This window comes from Acinonyx jubatus, chromosome A1 (genome assembly GCF_027475565.1).
Source record: "Acinonyx jubatus isolate Ajub_Pintada_27869175 chromosome A1, VMU_Ajub_asm_v1.0, whole genome shotgun sequence".
In the NCBI taxonomy this organism is placed as follows: Eukaryota; Metazoa; Chordata; class Mammalia; order Carnivora; family Felidae; genus Acinonyx; species Acinonyx jubatus.
In genome coordinates, this window is record NC_069380.1 from 73,792,343 (window position 1) to 73,815,507 (window position 23,165).

General features: G+C 35.8%; 1 long non-coding RNA gene across 2 annotated transcripts in view; it reads left to right on the forward strand.

Moving 5' to 3' along the window:
* The first annotated feature begins 20,636 nt into the window (after positions 1-20,636).
* The window catches only part of LOC128314623 (uncharacterized), a 140,577-nt gene continuing 138,048 nt past the window's right edge, over positions 20,637-23,165 (forward strand). For both annotated transcript variants that reach the window (XR_008296485.1, XR_008296487.1), the window contains exon 1: positions 20,637-20,767. This is a non-coding gene — a long non-coding RNA (uncharacterized LOC128314623). The remainder of the gene's footprint in view (positions 20,768-23,165) is intronic.

Sequence of the window (23,165 nt, forward strand, 5' to 3'; positions counted from 1 at the left end):
TGGAGAAATTGTGGAACATCCAGGCAATGGAGTGTTTTCAGTGCTAAAAGAAAATGAATGACCATGCCATGAAGACACGTGGAAGGAATATAAATGCATATTACTGTGGGAACCAAGACAATCTGATAAATCTACATCCTGTGGGATTCCAGCTATCTGATATTCTGGAAAAGACAAAGTTATGATAACGATAAAAAGGTCAGCAATTTCCAGGGTTTAGAGGGAAAAGGCAGTGAATAGGCAGACCACAGAGGATTTTTAGGGCAGTGAAAATACTCTGATACTATTATAATGGGTAGTTGTCAATACACATTTGTCCAAACCCATAGAGTATATGACACCAATCACGGATCCTAATGTAAACTGTGGATTTGGGGTGGTTATCATGTGTCACGGCAGGCTCATCAGTGTCAGCAAATGTACCCTCTGGTGGGGGATGTTGATAGTGGAGGGGCCGATGTATGTGTGGGGCAGGGGATAGGGAAACCTCTGTATTTCCTCTAGATTTTGTTGTAAACCTAAAACTACTCTTAAAAAATGGTCTTAATAGCCAAATTATGGAAAGAGCCTAAATGTCCATCAACTGATGAATGGATAAAGAAATTGTGGTTTATATACACAATGGAGTACTACGTGGCAATGAGAAAGAATGAAATACTGCCCTTTGTAGCAACATGGATGGAACTGGAGAGTGTTATGCTAAGTGCAATAAGCCATACAGAGGAAGATACCATATGTTTTCACTCTTATGTGGATCCTGAGAAACTTAACAGAAACCCATGGGAGAGAGGAAGGAAAAAAAAAAAAAAAAAAACAAAGGGAGATTAGAGTGGGAAACAGCCAAAGCATAAGAGACTCTTAAAAACTGAGAACAAACTGAGGGTTGATGGGGGGTGGGAGGGAGGGGAGTGTGGGTGATGGGTATTGAGGAGGGCACCTTTTGGGATGAGCACTGGGTGTTATATGGAAACCAATTTGACAATAAACTTCATATATTGAAAATTTTTTTTAAAAAATGGTCTTAAAAAAAACACCAATACCAATTCTAAAAACAAAAAGAAAAAAATATATATATGTATGTGTGTGTGTGCGTGTGTGTGTGTATAAAACTATTCTTCACCTTGTAAAATCATAGAAAATAGTCTATCACAGATCATTCCTCCCAAGGGATCAAGTCCACATATCTAAATATGGAGGTGTTGGCCTGTTTGTGCTCACGTTCATTGATTCTTTGCCTACCCCTAGCTTCATCTCTCTTCTCCTTCTGCTTGCCTTCAGATCATCTGGGGAATTCAGTTAACAGGGGGCACTGGTGAAAAATGGAATAAGAAAAGGAAAGAATCCAGGAATTTCTTCCCTTTTCTACCTGCTTTGTGTGCCCTCTCTTAGGTCTGTGGTCAGACTTGCCATGACTCCCATCTGTCATCTTCCAATGGTGACGGTAGCCTCTGGAACATCACTCACTCATTTTGCTCAATAGCATCTTAAGACAGTCAATAAACTTGGGGTTGCCTAACACGCCCATGGCTGCTGTTTTGATTTTTGCTTTCTTGATAGCACCTGGGCTGATAGAACAGTGCAGAGAGGTCAACCAATAGGAAAGCAGACACACATAAGAGAGCGACCTTGTTCAAACAAGTACTCTTGGAAAAGTTCACAGAAACTACAATGTCTGTTTTTTTCATAAGGAGCCATTTCTTTTTTCTACATTTCCACAGTGGTCTATACTGTAGCTTTTACTAACTGTGTCTTGCTTTGATCGTGTTGCCTTTCTACAGGCTACTCCAAAATCTTTTACTCTGCTGTTTTCTTTTCTCTCTCTCTCTTTTCTTTATATAGCAAAGTGCCCATATATTATATTTAAGGTTCCCAATAAATATTTTTTTAATGAATTAGTACATTTTTAACTTCCTATAGCTAAAATCTTCTGATAAATTTTGTACAGAAATAAAAGTTTAGTAAGGCAGGTTATTTAAATGCTCTATGGGCCTCCTAATTGATCATCTGTATAAATTAACTAACTTTATAAATAAAATCCATATAAATCAAGATTTTTGCCTAAAGAGCTAACAGAATTTTTACATAAAACTACATTTCCTGGTTCTAAATCGATGTAACTTATGTCATCAATTTTTTAATCATCACATAGAGTCATACATAAGTACAGACTGTGGCTCAGCTGTAACATAATTAATGTTTTGGGTTTTATTTTAATTTGTTCTTTATATATGATTTTATCAATTGACTAATTGCTTTTCTTCAAATCATTTCACATTGTGTTAAAGTGGGAGATAAATGTTTTCATACTTTATTTCCTTTTCCTACCAATAGCTAGATAACAATGTTGAATTCTGGAAATCTTTTCTTTTTTTTTTTTTTTTTTTTGTTTCTCAGTGGGGTTATTTGACACATATGAGTTTATCTTCCTTCTGAATAAAATTTACCTAAATTTACTAAGGAAATCATATATGACAGAATCTTGAATTATATCCTTAGGGTAAAAATATGGAAGAATATTTTATTTCTAGGAAAGAGATGTTTGCAATGTCTTACCAGGTTTCCTCATATTTCCTGCACGATACCAACTGACTAAATATTGCTAATTAGTATAATGGAGTCATGAAACATAATCAGAAAAGGCCTTTGATAAAGATATTGAGAAAGGACATATTTTAGATTAGACCTTTTTACTTATGATTTTTCTCGTTTTGAATCAATGATTCAGACAAGTACTCAAATCACATAGATTTATAAGTAAAATAATCAGACATTAAATCTTTTTTTTTCACTTTTATGTTCAATCACATCATAAAAATGTGAAATGGACAATGGGATCGATCAGAGTTTGGTTTCCATGGTCCTCCAAATTGGCTTCATTACCCCTCTTAATAAACAGACTCTTAAATTAATCAAAGATGTGAAAACAAGTGCTAGTATTTGTTTTTACTGGGTTGAGAAGTAATTCTCATTTATTTGAAAATGCATCCAAAGTTTCATCTGGGAAGAACTTTCATAATTGGCATCTGTTAATCATTTCAGAGTTAAATATGACAGTGAAAGCAGAGAGGGAGATTTTCAGGGGAAATTAATTTTGTTTGGACTCTTTGGCAAGAAGATGATTAAAAAGAAAAGCCTCACTGTAACAACAACATTTAGTACGAAAGCAACATTTCTTACTAAAGGGCTCTGGTAGACAGTTGAACAATTTATTGAAAAGGTTTAAGTTTAAGGGTGAAACAAACAAACATGTTTTTTTTAATGTGATAAGATTTCCGTAATTTAAAATTGTATTGAAAATAGGGACATGTTTTTTGGCAAGAAAATTTAGACACAGTTTTAGCTGCCTGCCTGTTGAATATTTGGCCTTTCCAAGACAATTCATTATGTGTAATGTGTAAGCAATGGCAAATGGCAACTATCATTACCAGGTGGTTATTTGCAATGCAAATTCTAAACCCTAACTCATAGACGGTTGGCTCTGGCAGTTGCCAAACAGCTGGGTTTTGAACCTTAAACCCATAGGATGGCCAACACTATAATTCCACAAGAATCTCTCTAAACATACTAGTCTTTTTTTTTCCCAATGTCATTCATCATCATTTTCCATAGCACCTAGTAGCCTAGGGTGGCATTGGAGACACAATAAAATTGAGTTAGAAAGTCATGGTCTTTCTTCCTTGGAAAATAATTTTCAAAGTAAAACATTATATCACATGGAAAATTATTGAGAATATGCATTAAATATATTTACTACTTAAAAATTGAATTTCGTCTTTATTCGTAATACAAGCACTTCGCAATTGCTTTCTTTTTTAATGTTTATTTTTGAAAGAGAGAGTGACAGCGTGAGCGGGGAAGAGGCAGAGAGAAAGGGAGACACAGAATCCTAAGCAGGCTACAGGCTCTGAGCTGTCAGCACAAAGTAGCACGTGGGGCTCGAGCTCATGAACCTCGAGATCATGACATGAGCCAAAGTCGGAGGCTTAACTGACTGAGCTACCCAGGCACCCCTTTGCAATTGCTTTCTGACTGGTTTTGGTCCAATAATTTTATTGAAATTACCCACAAACATTACCAAAGACCTACTGATCAAAATATTCTTTTCCTCCACAAACCCTCATTCTTCTTGATCAATCTATTGAACAGCCTTGATCAAGTCTAATCTATTTTCATAGTCTTTCTCTTAACACTCTGTGCTCTGTCACTATTGTCTGCATTTTCCTGGACTGTTCAAAAAAGCTCAATAGGCCTCCATTCACCCTTGGTCTTCAAAATACTTACCATGCTATTTATTTCATAATGCCACACCCATGCTCTGGGTGGAATTTGTTTAAGTTTATTTATTTTGAGAGAGAGAGAGAGAGAGATTCCCCATGGACACATGAGTGGGGCAGGGGAAGAGAGAGAGAGAGAGAGAGAGAGAGAGAGACAGAGAAAGAAAGAGAGAGAGAGAGAGAGAGAGAGAGAGAGAGAGAGAATCCCAAGTGGGCTCCATGCTCTCAGCACAGAGCCTGACACAGGGCTTGAAGTCACGAACTGTGAGATCATGACCTGAGCCAAAACCAAGGTCACTTAACCACCCAGGCGCCCAGCTGGATGGATTTAATTGTTCTTCCTTATTAGGTCTATTGCATGCTTCTAACTCAAGTGTCTCAGATACTTGAATTTCAATTCTCTCATATATTAAATAATAATAATAATAATGCCTTCCATAATGCACTTTGCTTGTTTGTTTTGAAATCAAATTACTTAATACAGCAATAACCTAAAGTGAATGGCAGTTGTTATTAGATTATCAAGAAAACTAGCTCTCCACTAGTACTGATTAAAACAAATCATGCCCTTACTCCATTAAAGAATTCATTATACTTTACTGGAATCATACATTTAAAGTCATTTTCTGCCACAGGACTGAATTTGTGGTGACAGTAAGTGCACCATTTTTGTTAACCCTGGTATCTTCTTCTCTGAGCACAGAACTGATATGTAGCTAGTTGTTGGATAAATATTGTAAATGGATAAATAACTAATATGCTGAATATATGGTAAATCAATATCATCAATTATATATGAATATGTGCATATATGTTATAGAAATTAAAACTAAATTCAGATGTTAATTACTCATTCATTCGCTCAATTTTCTCAATGTTTCTGATGAACATTATAGAAAAAATAAAATAGACTCAACTATTGTGGTACAGTAGTTCAATATTTCTGTATTGTTCTCATTAATTGAGTGCCAAGAGGTACTTAGCCAGCCAGCGAATCTGTAAAGTGGTCCCAAATTTCATTTCGGTACGTAAACCATATTAGTTTTTCCAAAGTTTCACTTAAATTCCCATCAGCACCTTATGAGCACCCCATTCATTAGATGTTCTTAAATGTGATATGCAGTTAGTACCCTAGCATTCAATGAATGCTACCATAGGACAATTCATCTTTTTTGCATACATTCTAAGGTAAAAAGGGAGCATAATTCAAAGTATTTTTCATCAGGTGAATTAAACCAATGGTTAAAATTGTCTTTCAAACTGATGATTCTTGTCTGGTGTCCCAGTCATTGTTGGTTTCTGAAGACAATGGTCTAATTGCTGGGGTGGGTCCTATGGGAACTTCCTGTTTAATGATTTCCTCCCTCCCACAACACCTTTGCAGGTATTAGGATTCCTATGTCTTCCAGCATGTCTTTTGTATCTGTTTTTAAAACATTCACGTTTTCATCTAGAGCTAAAATTGATGGCCTGAGTACTAAAAATATTTGTGAAGTTTCACAGTCCTTCTAAAATAGAAATTAGAAAACACATTTTTTAAATAATGAAATTGTCATGCGTGGGTTTTCACCTCTAATACCTAATAACTGCACATTTCTTATTGTGGTTTATTGCTAATGGCACCTTTGGGAACATATTTTTTTTAATGTTATCAACAATTTACCAATTTAGGGTAAGATACTTATCTTACTTAAATAAATCCCATAGAAATGTTACTTGATCTGTTCATTGATTTGCATCTCCTGTCATTAAAAATAGCTGCCTTGGGGCACCTGGGTGGCTCAGTTGGTTAAGCATCAAACTTTGGTTCAGGTCATGATTCCACAGTTTGTGGGTTCAAGCCCCGCGTCGGTCTCTGGGCTGACAGCTCAGAGCCTGGAGCCTGCTTCGTATTCTGTGTCTCCCTCTCTCTCTGCCCCTCCCCAGCTCGTGTTCTGTCTCTCTCTCTCTCTCTCTGTCTCTCAAAAATAAACAATCAAAAATTTGAAAAAAAAATAACTGTCCTTCTTGCGAAGCCCTCCATGCCCGAATATACAATCTTTTGTGTTATGTTGGTGTGATTTAATTATGGTCTAAAAAGAATATTCTAGGGGCGCCTGGGTGGCTGAGTCGGTTAAGCATCTGACTTCAGCTCAGGTCATGATCTCACAGTCCGTGATTTCGAGCCCCGCGTGGGGCTCTGGGCTGATGGCTCAGAGCCTGGAGCCTGCTTCCGATTCGATTCTGTGTCTCCCTCTCTCTCTGCCCCTCCCCCGTTCATGCTCTGTCTCTCTCTGTCTCAAAAATAAATAAACGTTAAAAAAAAAAAGAATATTCTAGCATATACCACTTCTGGCTTTTTCTTCTTCTTTCTTCTTTTTATTTTTTCTTATATTTTCATCCTCTTAAAAAAAACACTGCTTTAAAACTTTTCCAATTTATAGTATTAAAAAATAACTTTTATACACGAAAAGGCTGAAAATATTTATAATCAGTTAGAATGAACAAATATCACCTTTAAAATGTGCACATTGTGTGCTGAGCAGTCCTGATAGGAGCTGATATCACTCATGCTCATTATCTCTAAGGTCTGGTTTTCAACATTTTCAGATAAGGTTTTTTCCAGCCATTTCATTCCTAAGGAGCTGTAAAAGACACCTGAATCCCACCACTGAAGATGCCCCCAATGTAAAGGATTCCTATTTTCTTACAGAGGGATATGCACTCTTTCTTCCAGATGCTTTCTGAATGCCAGCCTATGGGAGCTTTGGAAGAGCAATATTTGAAAAATGCAGCCTCACATTGATGGGGGTAACAGAGAAGAAATGAGGAACTTTATAAATTCTGATTCAAATACATGCAATAAATTAGAGATGAGCTATGCTGCTTATTAGTTAAGATCTATAGAATTAATGGTATTTGTCTAGTATTTTCCCTAAAATATCTAATGCTTTTATTTTTTATTTAAATATATATATATATGTCCTGGCCTTCAGGTCATACCTAAAGTGGTTCTAATTTTAGTTTTACTAAATAGTGTTCTTTTAAATAAAGGTGATTTTTAAACGCTAATTCTAAATGGCTGCCACAATCACATTTCATGAAATGAAAAAATGAATTTATCATTTATTGCAATAATCACGCATTTAATTTTTGCCTACTTCATTTTTGTTCCACTGACATTTCACGCCCCCCCCCCCACACACACACGCACAAATAATCTTGAAAAAAGCAACTAAGGCTTCAGAAACACAGAGAGATAGAATTATATATTCAACCTGACAAAATGTTTGTTTCTTACGATGCTGTGGGCTTTCTTATGTTGAAAAAAAAAAGATACAAAATCTCAAGCCAGATATGCAGTCAAAATGATTTTCCAATGTTGATAGTTACACTTTTTTAAATGAATATAAATCTCAGCAAATAAATGTCAGAACTCTATACCCATGTAGCCTGAAATTCATATCTTGTAGCGGAGAAGCTGATGTGAAATAATGATTTATATCACTGATGGGAAGTTCTTTGGTGGAAAAAAAGGCAGATGCATTCAGTGGAGAATAGAGGTTATTCAGGTCACTGGTGCCAGGAAAAATGGAGCAATGTTTTCTTCCTTTTTTTTTTTTTTCTTTTTTAATTCGTCCTACATTAATCTGTTTACCTGCGCTCTGGGGGTAATGATAGGATCGTTGACGCTACAACATCCATTAATCAAACGCGCTGTAAAGACTTTCCAACGTAAAGGCAACCTGTTTACTACATTTTGATGTTCTATTTGTAGAATTCTGATATCAGAAGTGCTATAACAGGAAAAGAAAATGGGACGTTAATAATTTTATGAGCACAATATATTCTTTGCTTGTTTTAATTAATACTCCATTATTCAAGTAATGCTCTTCTACTCTCGATATCTCTTCCAGCTGTAGCATGTCTAATGAAATTATACTTTTCCCTTGTATTTAAAAACAGTGGCAGGGGAATTTTTTTTTTCTTTTCACTCTGAGAGAAATCTTAAATAAATTATAATACTTGCTAGGCATACTGAATTTACATGACATTAAGTATGCTTTTGCTAACTGCTCATTATGCTAATGGAAATTTTACATATTATAATATATAACATATAAGATATTGTGTATAATAGCATACATATATATTCATACACATCATATACACGCTATGTACTTAATTATTGAAAGTCTTCATTATCAGTCTTTACATTAAGTAATAAAGTTTGATTTTTATTAACCTAAAAAAATATCCTATTTATATCCAGACTTCACTGCATGAAATGAATTTAAGTCCTCTGAGCCATGCACACATATCCTATTGTTTTATACGGGAACCTTTAAAATATATGGAAAGAAATTTCTCATACAAGGTAGCATGCATGTAGGCAATTATCTGTCTCTCCTTCATAAGGGACCTAATGTGAAGGGTTTTCTTGAAAGCAAAGTATAATATATTCTCTCCAAAATGTAGAGACATATCCCAGAAAGTGACTCAAGAAAATGAATTGGTAGGTTAAGCATCCTAATGTTTTCTAACACATATTTAACAAAGATTCTTGGGTGTACATGTTGCCACAAAAGAGTTCTCAAGTCAAATAAAATTTGATTGATCTTGATGGGAGTACAGAAATATCCTCACTATCAAATGGGCATCAGGATGCTTTGCTGGTCTCTGGGTTGGGCTAAGTAACTGTGGTGCAGAAGGACGCCCTACGAGTGAGCAGGAAGGAGAGGGGTACATACTAACTGTCTTTCTCCCCGTTGTCTATTTTTCAAAGGCTCTCTCTTTCTCTTTCCAGAGAACAATCAACAGGTTGAGTGATTGATTGCCTTAACCATGGTGTGTACAAAGTCTAAGAATGGAGGAAAGGTACGGACAGTATTGATGCAAAGCAATCCTTTAGGTTTATATCATTGTTTTCTTGTGCAAACATTAACAGTAGCCATCAGCTACACACTCCAAGGAGGGAAATAACTGCGTACCAAAACGGTCACTGCTCCACGTTCTACGTTCCCCTGATTCTTCGCCATTAAGATGACTTTATTCTGTTAATTGGCGAAGCACGTAATAGCAAGCCCTAAAGAAGTTACTCCCAACCTAAGGTGAATCTGCCCCCACTCCTTGCCCCAGGACATTTGACAACATCTGAATACATGTTTGGTTGTCCTGAGAATGGGTGCTACTTGTATCCAGTGACAGAGACCAAGGATGCTGCCAAAGATCTATAAGGCACAGGACAGATTGCCCTACAACAAAGAATTACCTGACCCAAAATGTTAACAGCTCTGCAGTGTGAGTTGGGACACCCAGGATTGGAAATGTAAAGAGGCTGTCAAAGAAAGTAACGTGGGGAGAGAGGAAGCAAGGGAAGGACCAAATGGGGGAGAAGGGAAGGGAGAGAAAAACAATCACGAAACATTTGCCAAAGAAATGAGGTAGGAATACCTACGTCAGTCATTCTTTTGTGACTTCACATTAATAGTTAAAGTGCAGGTGCATAGACACCGTGCCAAGAGCCATGGTCAATATACAAAACGTCAATATGCTTTTCTTTAGGATTAATAAGCTCAATTTCAACTTTCCTTAATTCAATCTTTTGTTTTCTGAATCTAACCCTATCACAAAAGCCCTCAATCTGTGGAGTTAACAGGAAAAAAAATTATGAGATACCTCACAACTGAATCAGTTGAAACACAGAGCTTGAAAATTAATCATCACCAAGAATAAAATTTGTGTTAAAGAGGAATGCGTTCGTTTGGAAAATGCATAAAACATGGAGAAATAAAACACGGTGTAGGATGCAAAAGAAAGTGATTTAAAATAGCATCTCATACAATTGCATTTCATACTGAATTATTAAAATGTTACTTTGTGAGCAAGGCAGCCCTATATATATTGCTGTGAATTGATCATATTAACAAGAGACCTTGGAGATAAGAGGGGTCACAGCTTTGTGGAGCAACTCAGTGAAGCCCTCCATGGCCATTCTTGGAAGTCTAAGTGCCTACCTGCGTGTCCTAACAATCAGGTCAAAGCTCCTTTCTCTCACTCAGTTACTTGCTAACAGAGAAACACAGGAAAATACCAGAAGAAACGGCAGGAAATTAGCTTCTTATTACCAAATGGATTATTCTACTGATGATCCAAATTATATATTCATTTTTGCCTTACCATTTGAACGTTCAATTGAACGATCAGTCACTTAATATGAAGTGTATCAAAAATCTCACTGGATAATTTATTTTCCCTTAAAAAAGTAGACTGTAGCATAATGAAATCATTTACATTTAAGTCAGTTGAATGCCCCGGGAACGTACATTTCATCATATTTAGTTGTTAGAGCAAACATGGTGACACATTATTTTGATACTCAATTTCAACCTATGACGAATTCAGTTACCAGGAAGGCAAAATCCTCAGAGAGAAAGGAAGATCACATAGTCTGTCTTGCCTTGTATGGTAGGTTTGACTAAAGTTAAGCACAACTGGGCTCCCGATTTGACTTGCTTGCTTTGGCTATCTAAGGATTCATAATATATATTTTGACAGCTTTATAACAGCCTTTCTGTAGGGACAGTACAGGTCTCAGAAGACTTGCAAAATTAAATATACAGGATATATTTTTAGGTACTGAAAATCTAGCAAGATTACTCATTGTAAACTAATTTTTAGCAGTTTCCCATAATTTAAGTCTTGCCTGTTAGGCTGGTATCTTTTTAGAAGAATTTGTAATTGTGTAACATAATTCTTGAAATACAAAATTTCAATTTTCAATGATAGCTTTGAGGTAAGCTCAGTTTAAGTAATAATACCTTTATTAATCTCAAAATCCTTAAAATTATTTGCTTAAGTAAATTTTTGGCATAAACATTAACTGTGTTTAAATCAATTTCAATTCTCCAGAATAAACAGAGTATTGCATAAATCATAGTTATGTTTAGAAATAACTGTTTAAGAGAATCTTTTTTTGGAAGGTAGCTGGCAGATTTCTGGTTTTATTTACTTGTTTAAAAATCACTTTATTCAAGTATGATTGACATGCAAACAAGCTACACCTGTTTAATATATACGACTCGCGGTACCTGGCTGGCTCATCAGTAGGCCATGGGAGTTTTGATATTGGGGTCTTGAGTCAAGCCCCACGTTGGGTGTAGAGCTCACTAAAAAATATACATAAAAATAATGTATACAACTTAATGAGCTTGGAGATAACTATACACACATGGAACGATTAGCACAGTCAATGCCATAATCCATCTAAAAGCTTTCACCTCCAAAAATTTTCTCCCACCATTTCTTATGTGTGTTGACAAGAACCCAAGATAATATTTTTACCCTTTTAGAGAAATTTTAAACAAAAATAGACAAATGGGATTATATCTAACTAAAAAGCTTTCACAGAGCAAAATAACGAAGTGAAAAGACAACCTGTGGAATAGGAGAAAATGTTTGCAAACCATGTATCTGGTAAAGAGTTAATATCAAAATATGTGAAAACATCTACAGTTGAGTAGCAAATAAACAAATAACCCAAATGTTAAATATGGGCAAAGGACATTTCTCCAAAGAAGACACACATGGCAACGGGTATTTGGAAAGGTATTCCACATTACTAATCATCAGACTCTTCTTTTAAATTAACAACAACAACAACAACAAAGGTGACTCAGTTCATTTCATTTCATAGCTTTTTCTCAAGGATCATTGTCTGATAACTCATACTACAATAATTGCCCTAACAGTTGAAGACTTGAAACTCATTGCTGGTATTTTTATTACTCTTGTTTGATTTTGTAACACCTTTACCTGTCACAATATATATTAAAGTCTGCACAACATATGTGTGTGATACATTTTAAGTTAACACAATACAAATTTTGTTTTGTGTCCAAAATCATTGGATACAATTAACAGTGCCTGGAGGCCAGGAAAGCCAGCCCAGTTTTTAAAAAGTGCTACTTTATACCATTACAAGAATAACATGAATAGATTACTCATTATTGGCAAAACTTAGAAGCAACCAAGATATCCTTCAATAGGCGAGTAGATTAATAAACTATGGTGCATCCAGACAATGGACTATTATTCAGCACTAAAAAGAAATGCGAGCAAAGACTTGGTGGAACCTTAAAGCACAAAGCCAACTTGAAAAGACTACATGCTGTGTGATTCCAAATATATGGCATTCTGGACAAGGCACACAACTAGGGAGACAGTAAAAAGATGGGTGATTGTCGGGGGCTTGTGAGGCAGGGACTGAAGGATGGATAGGTAGAGGACAGAGATTTCTAGAGAAGTGAAAACCCTCTGTGTGATATGGTAATGGTGATCGCATGTCCCATTGGTCAAAACCCACAGGATACACAACACAAACAGGGAACCCTAATATAACTATGGACTTCCGTTCATGATATGTCAATATTGACTCGCTAATTTTAACAAATGTACCAAACTGATGGAAGATGTAGAGAATGGCGGCCACTAGGAAGGGTGAAATATACGGGCATTGTCTTTGCTTCCTGCTGAAGTTTTCTGGAACCTTGAAACCACTCAAAAATAAAGTTTATTAATTAAAATAACAAAACACGAATTTACACTATTAATAGATTCTCTTGCAAGAGAAGCATACTATTTTATGATACACTTATCGTACTGATTCAATGCCCCCTCAGATGGATCACATGGTGATACCCTTCAGATGTTGGACACTGTTTGCTATTCAAGTGATTATGCACGTATGTGTGCATGTGTGTGTGTGTGAGTTAGGTGTGTGTGTGTCCAAGAGACACTGAAGACATTACACACCCTTGTTGTTTGATATGGTACACAGTTTGTGCTTTTAAGGGCTAAAGAAATGACCCAGTGAACTTGCTTGGGTTTTTTGTTTGTTTGTTTCCTTTTGTTTCAATGTTGTTGCTGTTGTTTTTAATCTGCATTAAAAAGTCAATGTTACAAGTATCATAATAGACTATATTTTAAATTGGAAGCCATAACCAGCCAAAAAAAAAAAAAAGGTCATACCTTCAAATGAAAAACAAAATTAACCTTGGAAGTTAAACACAACACAGTATGCTAAGTAAAGATGTTTTTCTGTACAGCGAGAAGATCTATGAAAATGAATCCAGCTAATTACTAAAGTAGCATGTTGTCTGTGGCTAATGTAAATTCTGAGAGCCATTAACTTTTTAGATACACAAAGGGAGTCATATCATTTTACTTTGTTTATAACAAAATGCCTTCTTTACAATTGTGATTATAACGTATTGAGGCACTTTCTTAATTTTTAGCTACAAGCTAAAAAAATAAGAAATGGTATTCTTAGAAATTACATATAAATATATACATGTTCATACGCTTCCATCTCGAAAGCAATGACTGTGGTTGTGAAAATAGATTACTTCCAAAATTAGTGAATTATTCATATTCAAGAAAATTAAATTGTCATATTTCTCATGTGAATTGTGGTTTATGAATAAGAACTGTGCAGATATAAATTTGGTTTAGATACAGGATCGGATACGGTATAATCTTGTAGAAAAGAGCAAAATGATCTTGGCATAATATATTTAATATTTTTGTATCAACTATAGTTCCATACTTTAGAATTTACCTCTTTTAGGTTACTTTAGTTACTAACTTTCGAAACAAATCTTAACTAGAATTTTATCAGAGTAAAATAACGTTTCCTTCTTCATCTGGCTTTCTAATGAACATCTCTGAGTTATTGAATAAATCAGTGCAAACTGAGCCATGAAATAGAACATGTTGATGATCATATTTAATAATATTATCAATAATACAATATTGTCATTCAAAATTTTACGTCAACACATATCTCACTGCAGTGATATATGCACATTAATTTTTAGCTCTTTAAATATGATTTCTGAAGACCTTTCGGTACATATAACATCTTCTAGTAGTTGCATATTCACTGTATAGTTCCATTATAATTCCAAAATACAGCATAAATGGGCTTCTTTAATTCTTCCTTGGATCTCCACAATCTAATTTTGCTGTATTTAGCAAGTAAAAAGGATATGGGAGTGAGGTCAATGGATTTTTTTTTATGCCAGTTTGTAACTGTTCCCTCTGCGTGTGTGCATGTGTGTGTGCACGCGTGTGCATTCATGTGGGTATAGATGCGCATAATGACCAATTTTAAATTGTGAAAGATGACTGGTAAAAGAGGTAGCCAGGTTGAAATTCTCTGTCTCTGACTCTTGTGTCTCTCCCCCTCTCTGAAACCGTGTGACAACATGGGCAGAGGTATTAGAATGAGCAAATGAGTCTGAAAACTTCAATGGCATCTCTATCCTTCCGTTTCTTTGTTCTGTCATCCCAGGTAAGGCCCTTTAACTTTCTAAGACTCAGTATACTTTTATATAAATCAGGTTTAGTAATGCTTTACCTATATCATGGAGGCAGATATGAGGCTGGCTGAAATGCTACGAAAATAGGTTACAAATCTCTAAGATACAACACAAAGGGAAATCATTATTAATCATGAATTTTAAATGTTTGTTATGACTACTACTGGACCTTATCAACTGAGGCTGTATCAGGAAACTCAGACGGGTAAGGTAGGTACCAGAGAGAAGGAAATCAGCATTAGATACAACATATGGTTGTTTCAGCAAGTAAGGCATATCTAGGGCCAAGAGAACCCTCCAGAAAATAATAAGTGGAAGTCAAAGGAATGGGGCTACTGAGATCATGAGGTAGCTGCTACAGGTAATGGTGCCTTTGTAAGGAAGGCTGAAGTTAAGGAGATATCCTGGGACCTGATGAACACCTTGAGGAAGGACAGTCAGTGCTGATATTCGGTTACAATGTATTCTGGACTGAAAAACAAGGCAAAGTCAGATGAAAGAAAATAACCCTTAGAATGAATTACTAGAACTGAAATATTAAAATAGCCATTTCCAATTGAGAAAAAAAAAACAAGGGGTGCCTGGGTGGCTCAGTCAGTTAAGTGTCCAACTCTTGATTTTTGGCTCAGGTCATGATCTCAGGATATTGAGCCCCAGTGTCGGCCTCTGTGCTGACAGTGTGCGGCTCGCTTGGGATTCTCACTTTCTGCCCCTCCCTCCCTCCCTCTCTGTCTCTCGAAATAAATAGATAAACTTTAACAAAAGAGAGAGAGAAAAGTCAAATGTCTGGATACTATGAAAATCATACATTTTATTTCAACCTTCTAAATGTGTCCTTCCAGGAATAAAAACATTTGTAGACCCCATCAACCATCTAAAGCAAATAATAGCATTTTTAAGTGTCAAAGTAAATTTACAGGTAACCTTCTATGATCTTTCCATGATTTGCTGTAACGATGGCTGTTTCGAAGACGTTACAGAGAAGAAAACTCATAAATGCTGGAGCACCTGTTGTCACTCTTCCGTTTGCTTTGGCAGTGAGAAAGTGGGTTTCATGTCACTTAAAAATATGACTTAATTTTAAAAATACACATTATTTAAAAACAACACTCAGGGAGTGGGCAGAATCAATTATGTAAAGTGATGAGTACAAGTAAAATTTCTTCATTGCAAGTCAAATGGCAAAATGGCATTGACTTTAACCTCAGTTATTTACGTTTGGAGACGATTAGAGAGAGGCCCACAGGAACTGACAGAGTTCTTGAGAATAGAAATTACATTTTATATGCCATCTTTTAAAACGTGTTACTGAATTTGTCTGAACAGTCATTAGGTCAGAAAACCAAATGGTTTCTTTAGCTAAATCAGGTCAAAAGCAAATTTTATATATATATATATATATATATATATATATATATATATATATATATATATCAGTATTTCAAGGCAAATTAAATCTGGCCTCTGGTTTCAGTAGACTACTAGGGAAATAGTGGCCACTTCCTGTATATAATGACTGCGAATATGGACACACACATCTATGGGTAAGTGGGAAGGAAAGACACATTTGTCTCCTGAAACTACCAAATATGTACCTAGCCCCCAGAGATTGTAAACCTCACATAAAAATCAGACTCAAGTGCTTAATAAAAGTTGTAAAACAGTGATTCAAACGAAGTTGGAAAAAAATAATGATTCATACTTTGAAAACCAGGCTTAGCTCAATATCAAAAATATATCTTGTTGAGAACTTTTCATTCAATTCAAACTGAAACTAAATGGAAATAAACAAATTACCTAGAGGGATAATTTTTACTGGGTTCTTACCTGATTTTGTGGGAGAAGAATGAGAAAAATTTAATAGACCATGAACACGCAGCAATACAGTAAATATACATAGGTCCCATTCCTGGATTTGCACATAGAAGCAAATAATTTTGTCGTATGTCTAGTACCCAAAGCATTAGAAGATCTCTTTGGAGGACCTCTTTCGATACAGTTTGGCAATAAAGCAAAATTGCCAGACGGGAAGAAAGAATACAAATTGTATTTTGTCTTGTATGGTAGGTTTTACCAAACTTCAACACAATTGGTTCCCTGATTTACTTTGCTTGCTGTGTTCCCCAATTTGATGCCAGTTTCAATCTAGAGCAAAATGGAAAATCTATACCCTAGGTCAATTATCTCACAGGATGGAAATGTGAGATTGCCATTCATGAGCAATATACAGGTATCATTCCAAAACTGATTCTCTTTGGTTAGTTATCTCAGCTGATTAGAGCAAGTTTTTAATGAAGTTTAGACCATAGACCGTGAATATTGAGAGTGTAGTCTCAGTCCCTGAAAGGAGCCTTTAACTTCGATACTTTCCTTCCAAGGACATTTCACCCATTTTAACTAGTAATTTTATAAGCAAAAGTACGCCAAACAGAATGGATTATTATCTACAAAGATGATCAAACAGGTTTAATTTAATGATTGATAGATTACTGTTTACTCCTACAAATCACCTAAGATGACAGCAGAGAGACCATTAAAATTTTTGAACTAAAATAATGCTGGGAACTAGGTGGTACACAGAGAAAATTTTTAGTACAACTTGAAATTATTGGCTGGTTAGGGCTTCCGGATGGATGGCCCAGAAGTTAGAACCAATGGTTCGTGTATATACTTCTCTGAGTCCCCTTTGCAATTTCACCCAAATGGAGTGCCTTCAGGGTGACACTTCCTGGACCGCCTCCCACCCCCTGCCACACACAGCCCATGATGGCAGCTTTGTGTTTGCGTTTCTTCTGTCTCATATTAATCCAAAAATCTAGATGAATGGTTGACAAACTACAGCCAGCCAGCTAAATCTGGCCGGCCACCTGCTCTTGTAAATAAATTTTACTGAAATGTGACTATGCCCATTGGTTTCCATATTATGTCTAGGTTTGTATTGTTCTGAAAGAGTTGAGGAGTAGCGGGAATACGACATATTCTTCAAATCTGAAGATATTTACTATATGCTCCTTTACAGTTGGGCCAACCGCTGATAAAGATTTTAAGACATAGACAAGAGACTCTTTCCCTCCCTCTACACAGTGGCACCATTAATGCCTTAATAATCCCTGCGTTTAGAACCACCTGACCCCACCAAACACATACAATGGTCCCTCCCGTTTCTTTTCTCTTTGCCTTAAAAATTAAAGGCCTAATTTAGAGATTTGAAAATCAAAAGAAATAAAAGATTTGAAAAACTGTTGTTAAAGTTTTGTCAAGGGGTAACATGAAGCATTTCGTATTGGGTCCATGTTCCCACTAAGAACAACAAGAAAATAATTCACAAAAACTACACCTCCCCCCTGCCATTCTTTGTTATCTCTTTAGAAAAATTCTCTTACAATTTTTTTTTCTTATAGGAATCCTAGAATATATTCTTTATGACTATCGATGAGCCCCATATTTTTTTGATCAAGGGTAAAAGTTTCCAAAGAACGGATAAAAAAGAACCATACAAGTGATTTTTGGAATCACTGAGAATTGTTCTTGCCATAGGGATAATTAAAAGGTTTTGAAATACATCAAAAGTTTAAACTTAGGAAGTTTGTACTTGAATTGCACTCGAATTAAGGATGTTTTGTTTGTTTTCTCATGATGACCCATAACGCATATGAAAAACAAAATGCTCTGGAAGGTTTAGGAGATGATTTTTGCAATAAGGGAAACATTAATGAGGAACTTCTCAAAGAAATGGAAGAAGGTCCGGTTTCATAGAGAGAGGAGAACAAGAAACTCATTCACAAGTCTATGGACATTATGTGGAAGAATGGAGACAGTTTATCTGGGTCATTGAGAAAGGGTAGAGCTGGGTACTTCTCTCAGAATACTCAGGAAGCATGATGATGCTTTGAGCTTAGCAGCCTCTTGGGGGCAAAGAAAATAGGCAGGGAGATTTCTCAACCATGTTGTTTTCCTGGACCACAGGACTTAGATAAATTCAATATTATGTTGCAGATATGCTATGTAAAGAACAGAGCAATTAAATAACAAATAAATATACACATAAATAATGAAATAAGTAATAACCTATCAATTATTCTTCACGTTAAATCACATCATTATAAATCTTTGCCATCATGAACTTTAATCACATTGGTTAACATGTAACTTTTGATAGAAGATAACTACCACCAAGTTCCAAATGCATTTTCATTTATTTATGGTCACAGCCAGTGTTCATGGCACTAAGAATTAACGAACCAAATGATGGTCCTGTTTGAAGTGTTGAAGATATCTGAACTGTGAATGTAGAAAATATTCTTAGATTTGTAAATGATAGAAATAGTTATATATCCCAAAGCCTAAAACTTTTTGCAAATACGTAAAAGATTTCCAAGATGCGATGGATATTATTCAGAAATGGGACTAGTACCTTGGACAAAATAGTTGGTGTATTTCTCTCTCCATGTATGAGGAAATCTAGGAAGACGATGCTATTTTCACTATCGGTATAATTGCTGTCGTGTATTTTTACAACAGCATTTTGCTGATCTTACCGTGAAACATGGAATGCATTTCTCTTCTGGAATCTGGCCTGGACAAATGGCTTGCTTGACCAATAGAATATGGCAAAAGAGATGCTACACAAATTCGAGGTCCAGATGCCAAAGAGTTTTCACAGTTTCCCCCATTCACATCTTAGAACACTACCCTGAGACCCTTAGTGGAGGAAACTGAGCTGGCTTCCCGACGATGAGGAAACCAACCCAAGACTTCCAGGCTACTGACTGCACAGACCACAAGATCTAGGAGAAAAGCTCCTTGGCTCCCACACTGTCACCCTGCAAGTGCCTGAGCATGGCCAGGGGGGGAGTAGTAGCACAGGACCACCCAGCAATCTGCGGAATGATGAGAGGCTACAAATCACGCTATTTGAAGCTACCAGAAATTGGAGTGTGTATTTAAATAGCAATGGCTAATTGCAGCACCTAAACCTAGCAGATTTACTTTAGAGGAAAACTGATCCAATCGAAAACAATCATTCTCGGCTCAGGTCATAATCTCCCGGTTTGTGGGTTTGTGGGTTCAACAGCTGCGTCGGGCTCTGTGCTGACAGCTCAGAGCCTGGAGTCTGCTTCGGATTCTGTGTCTCCCTCTCCTCCTCGTGCTCTGTCTCTCTCTGTCTCTCAAAAATAAATACACGTGAAAAAAAATTTTTAAAAAGACAATCATTCTGGAAAGTTACTACATATCATGTATTTGTGTTTTGACTTTCCATAATTGGTTAGCTTGCAACAATTTTGCTCTTAGTAGAATGTACATTTGTTATTTGCACAAACGCCTCCTTCGGGAATTATAAGTGTGTGTGTGTGTGTGTGTGTGTGTGTGTGTGTGTGTATAATGTGTAATATTTCTATGACATTATATATATATTTTTTTAAGTATTGACCATTAAGTAATTCCATGCAAGAAAAGTGCCTCCTTTGATTTGTTTGTATATTTTTAAGGCTACGGAAAATAGCTAAGTTGTAATTGAAATACTTTGTCTTACTTTTTGGGAAATAACAATGCTTGTTTTTTAACTCAAGGGTTTTTTTTTGACTGACCAGAAGCTTGCTCACCAGGGGTCGTTCTCATAGGACTGGGCATCCAGTACTGTGAACCCGGCCTCTCATCAGACATCCCAGAGGATCTCCCACTGCCTTACCTAAGGCCATAATTTAGTCAAAAGCATTTTTGTGATTTACTAAATTGGCCTTTTGAGCCAGTGTGCCAAAATGCTAGGTAAATGCCAAGGCAACCTGAGAAACATCCTTATTTAGAGTAAAGCCAGTAGAGGAAGAAATCTTCAGCTACAATCTCTGGTCACCCGCAGGCTGTCCTCATCAGGGTGGCCCGAAATGACTTGATTCACACCGAACAGCTGTGCCATGTTAAATGTTTTTAATATGCCACGTTTCTCATGGAAAACAACGTATTCTAATTTAGAAGACTGTCAACCAGAGGGGGAAAAAAACCCAACTGGTTTCTGTGAATGTAGAAAATACTCTTTCTAGTCTATGGACCTTCAAGTACAGCAGCCACAGTGTGCATCCAAACAGTCTAGATAGGCTACAACCCTCAGCTGTTTCCTGGGTGGCCTGGGTACAGGTGAGAATATTTGTCATTGTTGAGTTTTTGCTTGATAATGAACTTAGAAATATTTACTTTAAAAGGAAATAAATTAGACTTATGTTTCTAAGTAAGACCCTATTGTAGAGAAGTATCTGGCCTGTATCTTTGAAATTATGACGTTTTGACAAGTGGCTGTATTTTTGCAACTTAAATCAACTTGAATATCACATTTTAATTTCCCAAATACATTTTAATGTAATTTATTTCTTGTGTATATAGATGTATATATACATAACAGTGTATGTTATATAATATATAATAATATATTATTTAAAATACAAAATACAGTTATATAATATTTTATATAAATATGTTATATATTTACTACTTGGTACTGTAAGTGAATTGTCTTATGGCAAAAACCACAATAAAACTTGTCCGTTGGGATCAGCATTTAGGATGGGAATACTAAAAGGAAATATTCATGGAAAGATTGGTATAGTTTTCTTTCTTTTCGTCTTTTTAAATATGACACAAGTAACATAGAGCAATATATAGTTAGCAGGTCTTACACTAATACTTAAGAGTCCTATTGTGGTTAGTGAGTTTGATTGAGCTGTTGATTTTATTTTATTTTTTAAACTTGTTTTCTAGAAATTTTTGTTTACCCTCTTTAAGGTAAGGACACATCCAAAGACTTGATCATTTGGGAAAAATAACGGTTTACTCTCCCCTTCTTGTAGGGGAAAATTTCTACTGAAGGAAGTTGACTCTGATAGGGGGCATATTTCCACTGAATGAAGCTGACACTGAATAAACCAACATGAGAAAATTTCTAGAGTATTTTCAGTTTTGCGTGTAGCAGTTGCAGTAAGGTACGCTTTTGCTAAGCAGTTTGCTTTATTATTGGAAGAAAAATAGGAAAAAAGAAAACAAAAACATTTTCCCCAGAAAAAGGCAACAGAATGATACAGAAGATAGATTTTTTTTTATAATTAAATGGCACCATTTTAGTTGTTGGGACCTAGCCAGACTATAAGCTTGAGTTACTTGGGCTATAGAATTGCTTTTATTGTCTAACTCCACAACAAAGTTTCGATTAAAAATTGAATTGTATTCAATTCAATTCACTTTGTTTCAAAAGATATGTACTGAATGTACTGACTTCTGCAAGAAACTACCAAAGTATGTCAAAAAATGCTGCAGTGTTTGTAATCCAGTTTTCAAGAAAATGAAAAAACTATACCGCTTTGTTTCTGAAATATATGTCTCCCAATTAATGCATTATTTATTTATTTATTTATTTATTTATTTATTTATAATTTTTTTAACGTTTATTCATTTTTGAGACAGAGAGAGACAGAGCATGAACGGGGGAGGGTCAGAGAGAGGGAGACACAGAATCTGAAACAGGCTCCAGGCTCTGAGCTGTCAGCACAGAGCCCGAAGCGGGGCTCGAACCCACGGACCGCGAGATCATGACCTGAGCCGAAGTCGGACGCCCAACCGACTAAGCCACCCAGGTGCCCCTATTTATTTTAAAAATATATAATAGGTACCTGAAATTATATCAAGCCTACTATTTAATAAACTCAGTCTATAAAAAGGCACAAAAAGCACAAATGCGGTAGCTTTAAATTGTTATCAATTTATATTATCATGAAATGCTTTAGAAAGGGTATTAATACCAATTCATTGATTCCATCAAATTGATTTTAACCGAATAAAGATTTTTTTAACTTTATTGAACTCTATAGAGTGTGGACAATGATGCTAGAATTACTGACATACGGAATATTAACTTTATTTTCAAGTATTTCCCATTGAAAAACAATAAAAGTATATTCAATATTTTTCATAACCAAAAATATTATTTGAAAATAAAGCTGCTTTAAATATTTGTTAACTGTTAGGACTGACAGCAGTCTTATAAAAATAAATATTTGTAGAAATATGCATTTTTTCCCAGTTCCAGTTAATAAGATGTTATCATTGACACGTAGAGTCAGTACTCCTTAAACTTTGTGTTGTGGGGTTATCCCTGAACAGTGGTCTAAAAATGCTTTGTTTTTGAAACTCATGACATTTTGATGTAGATACATTTCAATACAGTTCGAAGAGCACAGAGTATGGGGATGCCTGGGTGGCTCAGGTCATGATCTCATAGTTTGAGAGTTTGAGCCTCATGTCGGGCTTCATGCTGATAGCACAGAGACTGCTTGGGATTCTCTTTCTCCCTCTCTCTCTCTGCCCCTCCCCTGCTCATGCCCTCTCTCTCTCTCTCTCTCTCTCTGTCTCAAAAATAAATAAACATTTAAAAAGAGCCTAGAGTATGCATACATATGTGTCTAAGTCATACCTACATCTAAATCTTTCTCTCTACCTATGTGTCTATCTGTAGCTATAGCTTATAAAATTGAATAACACAGCCCAA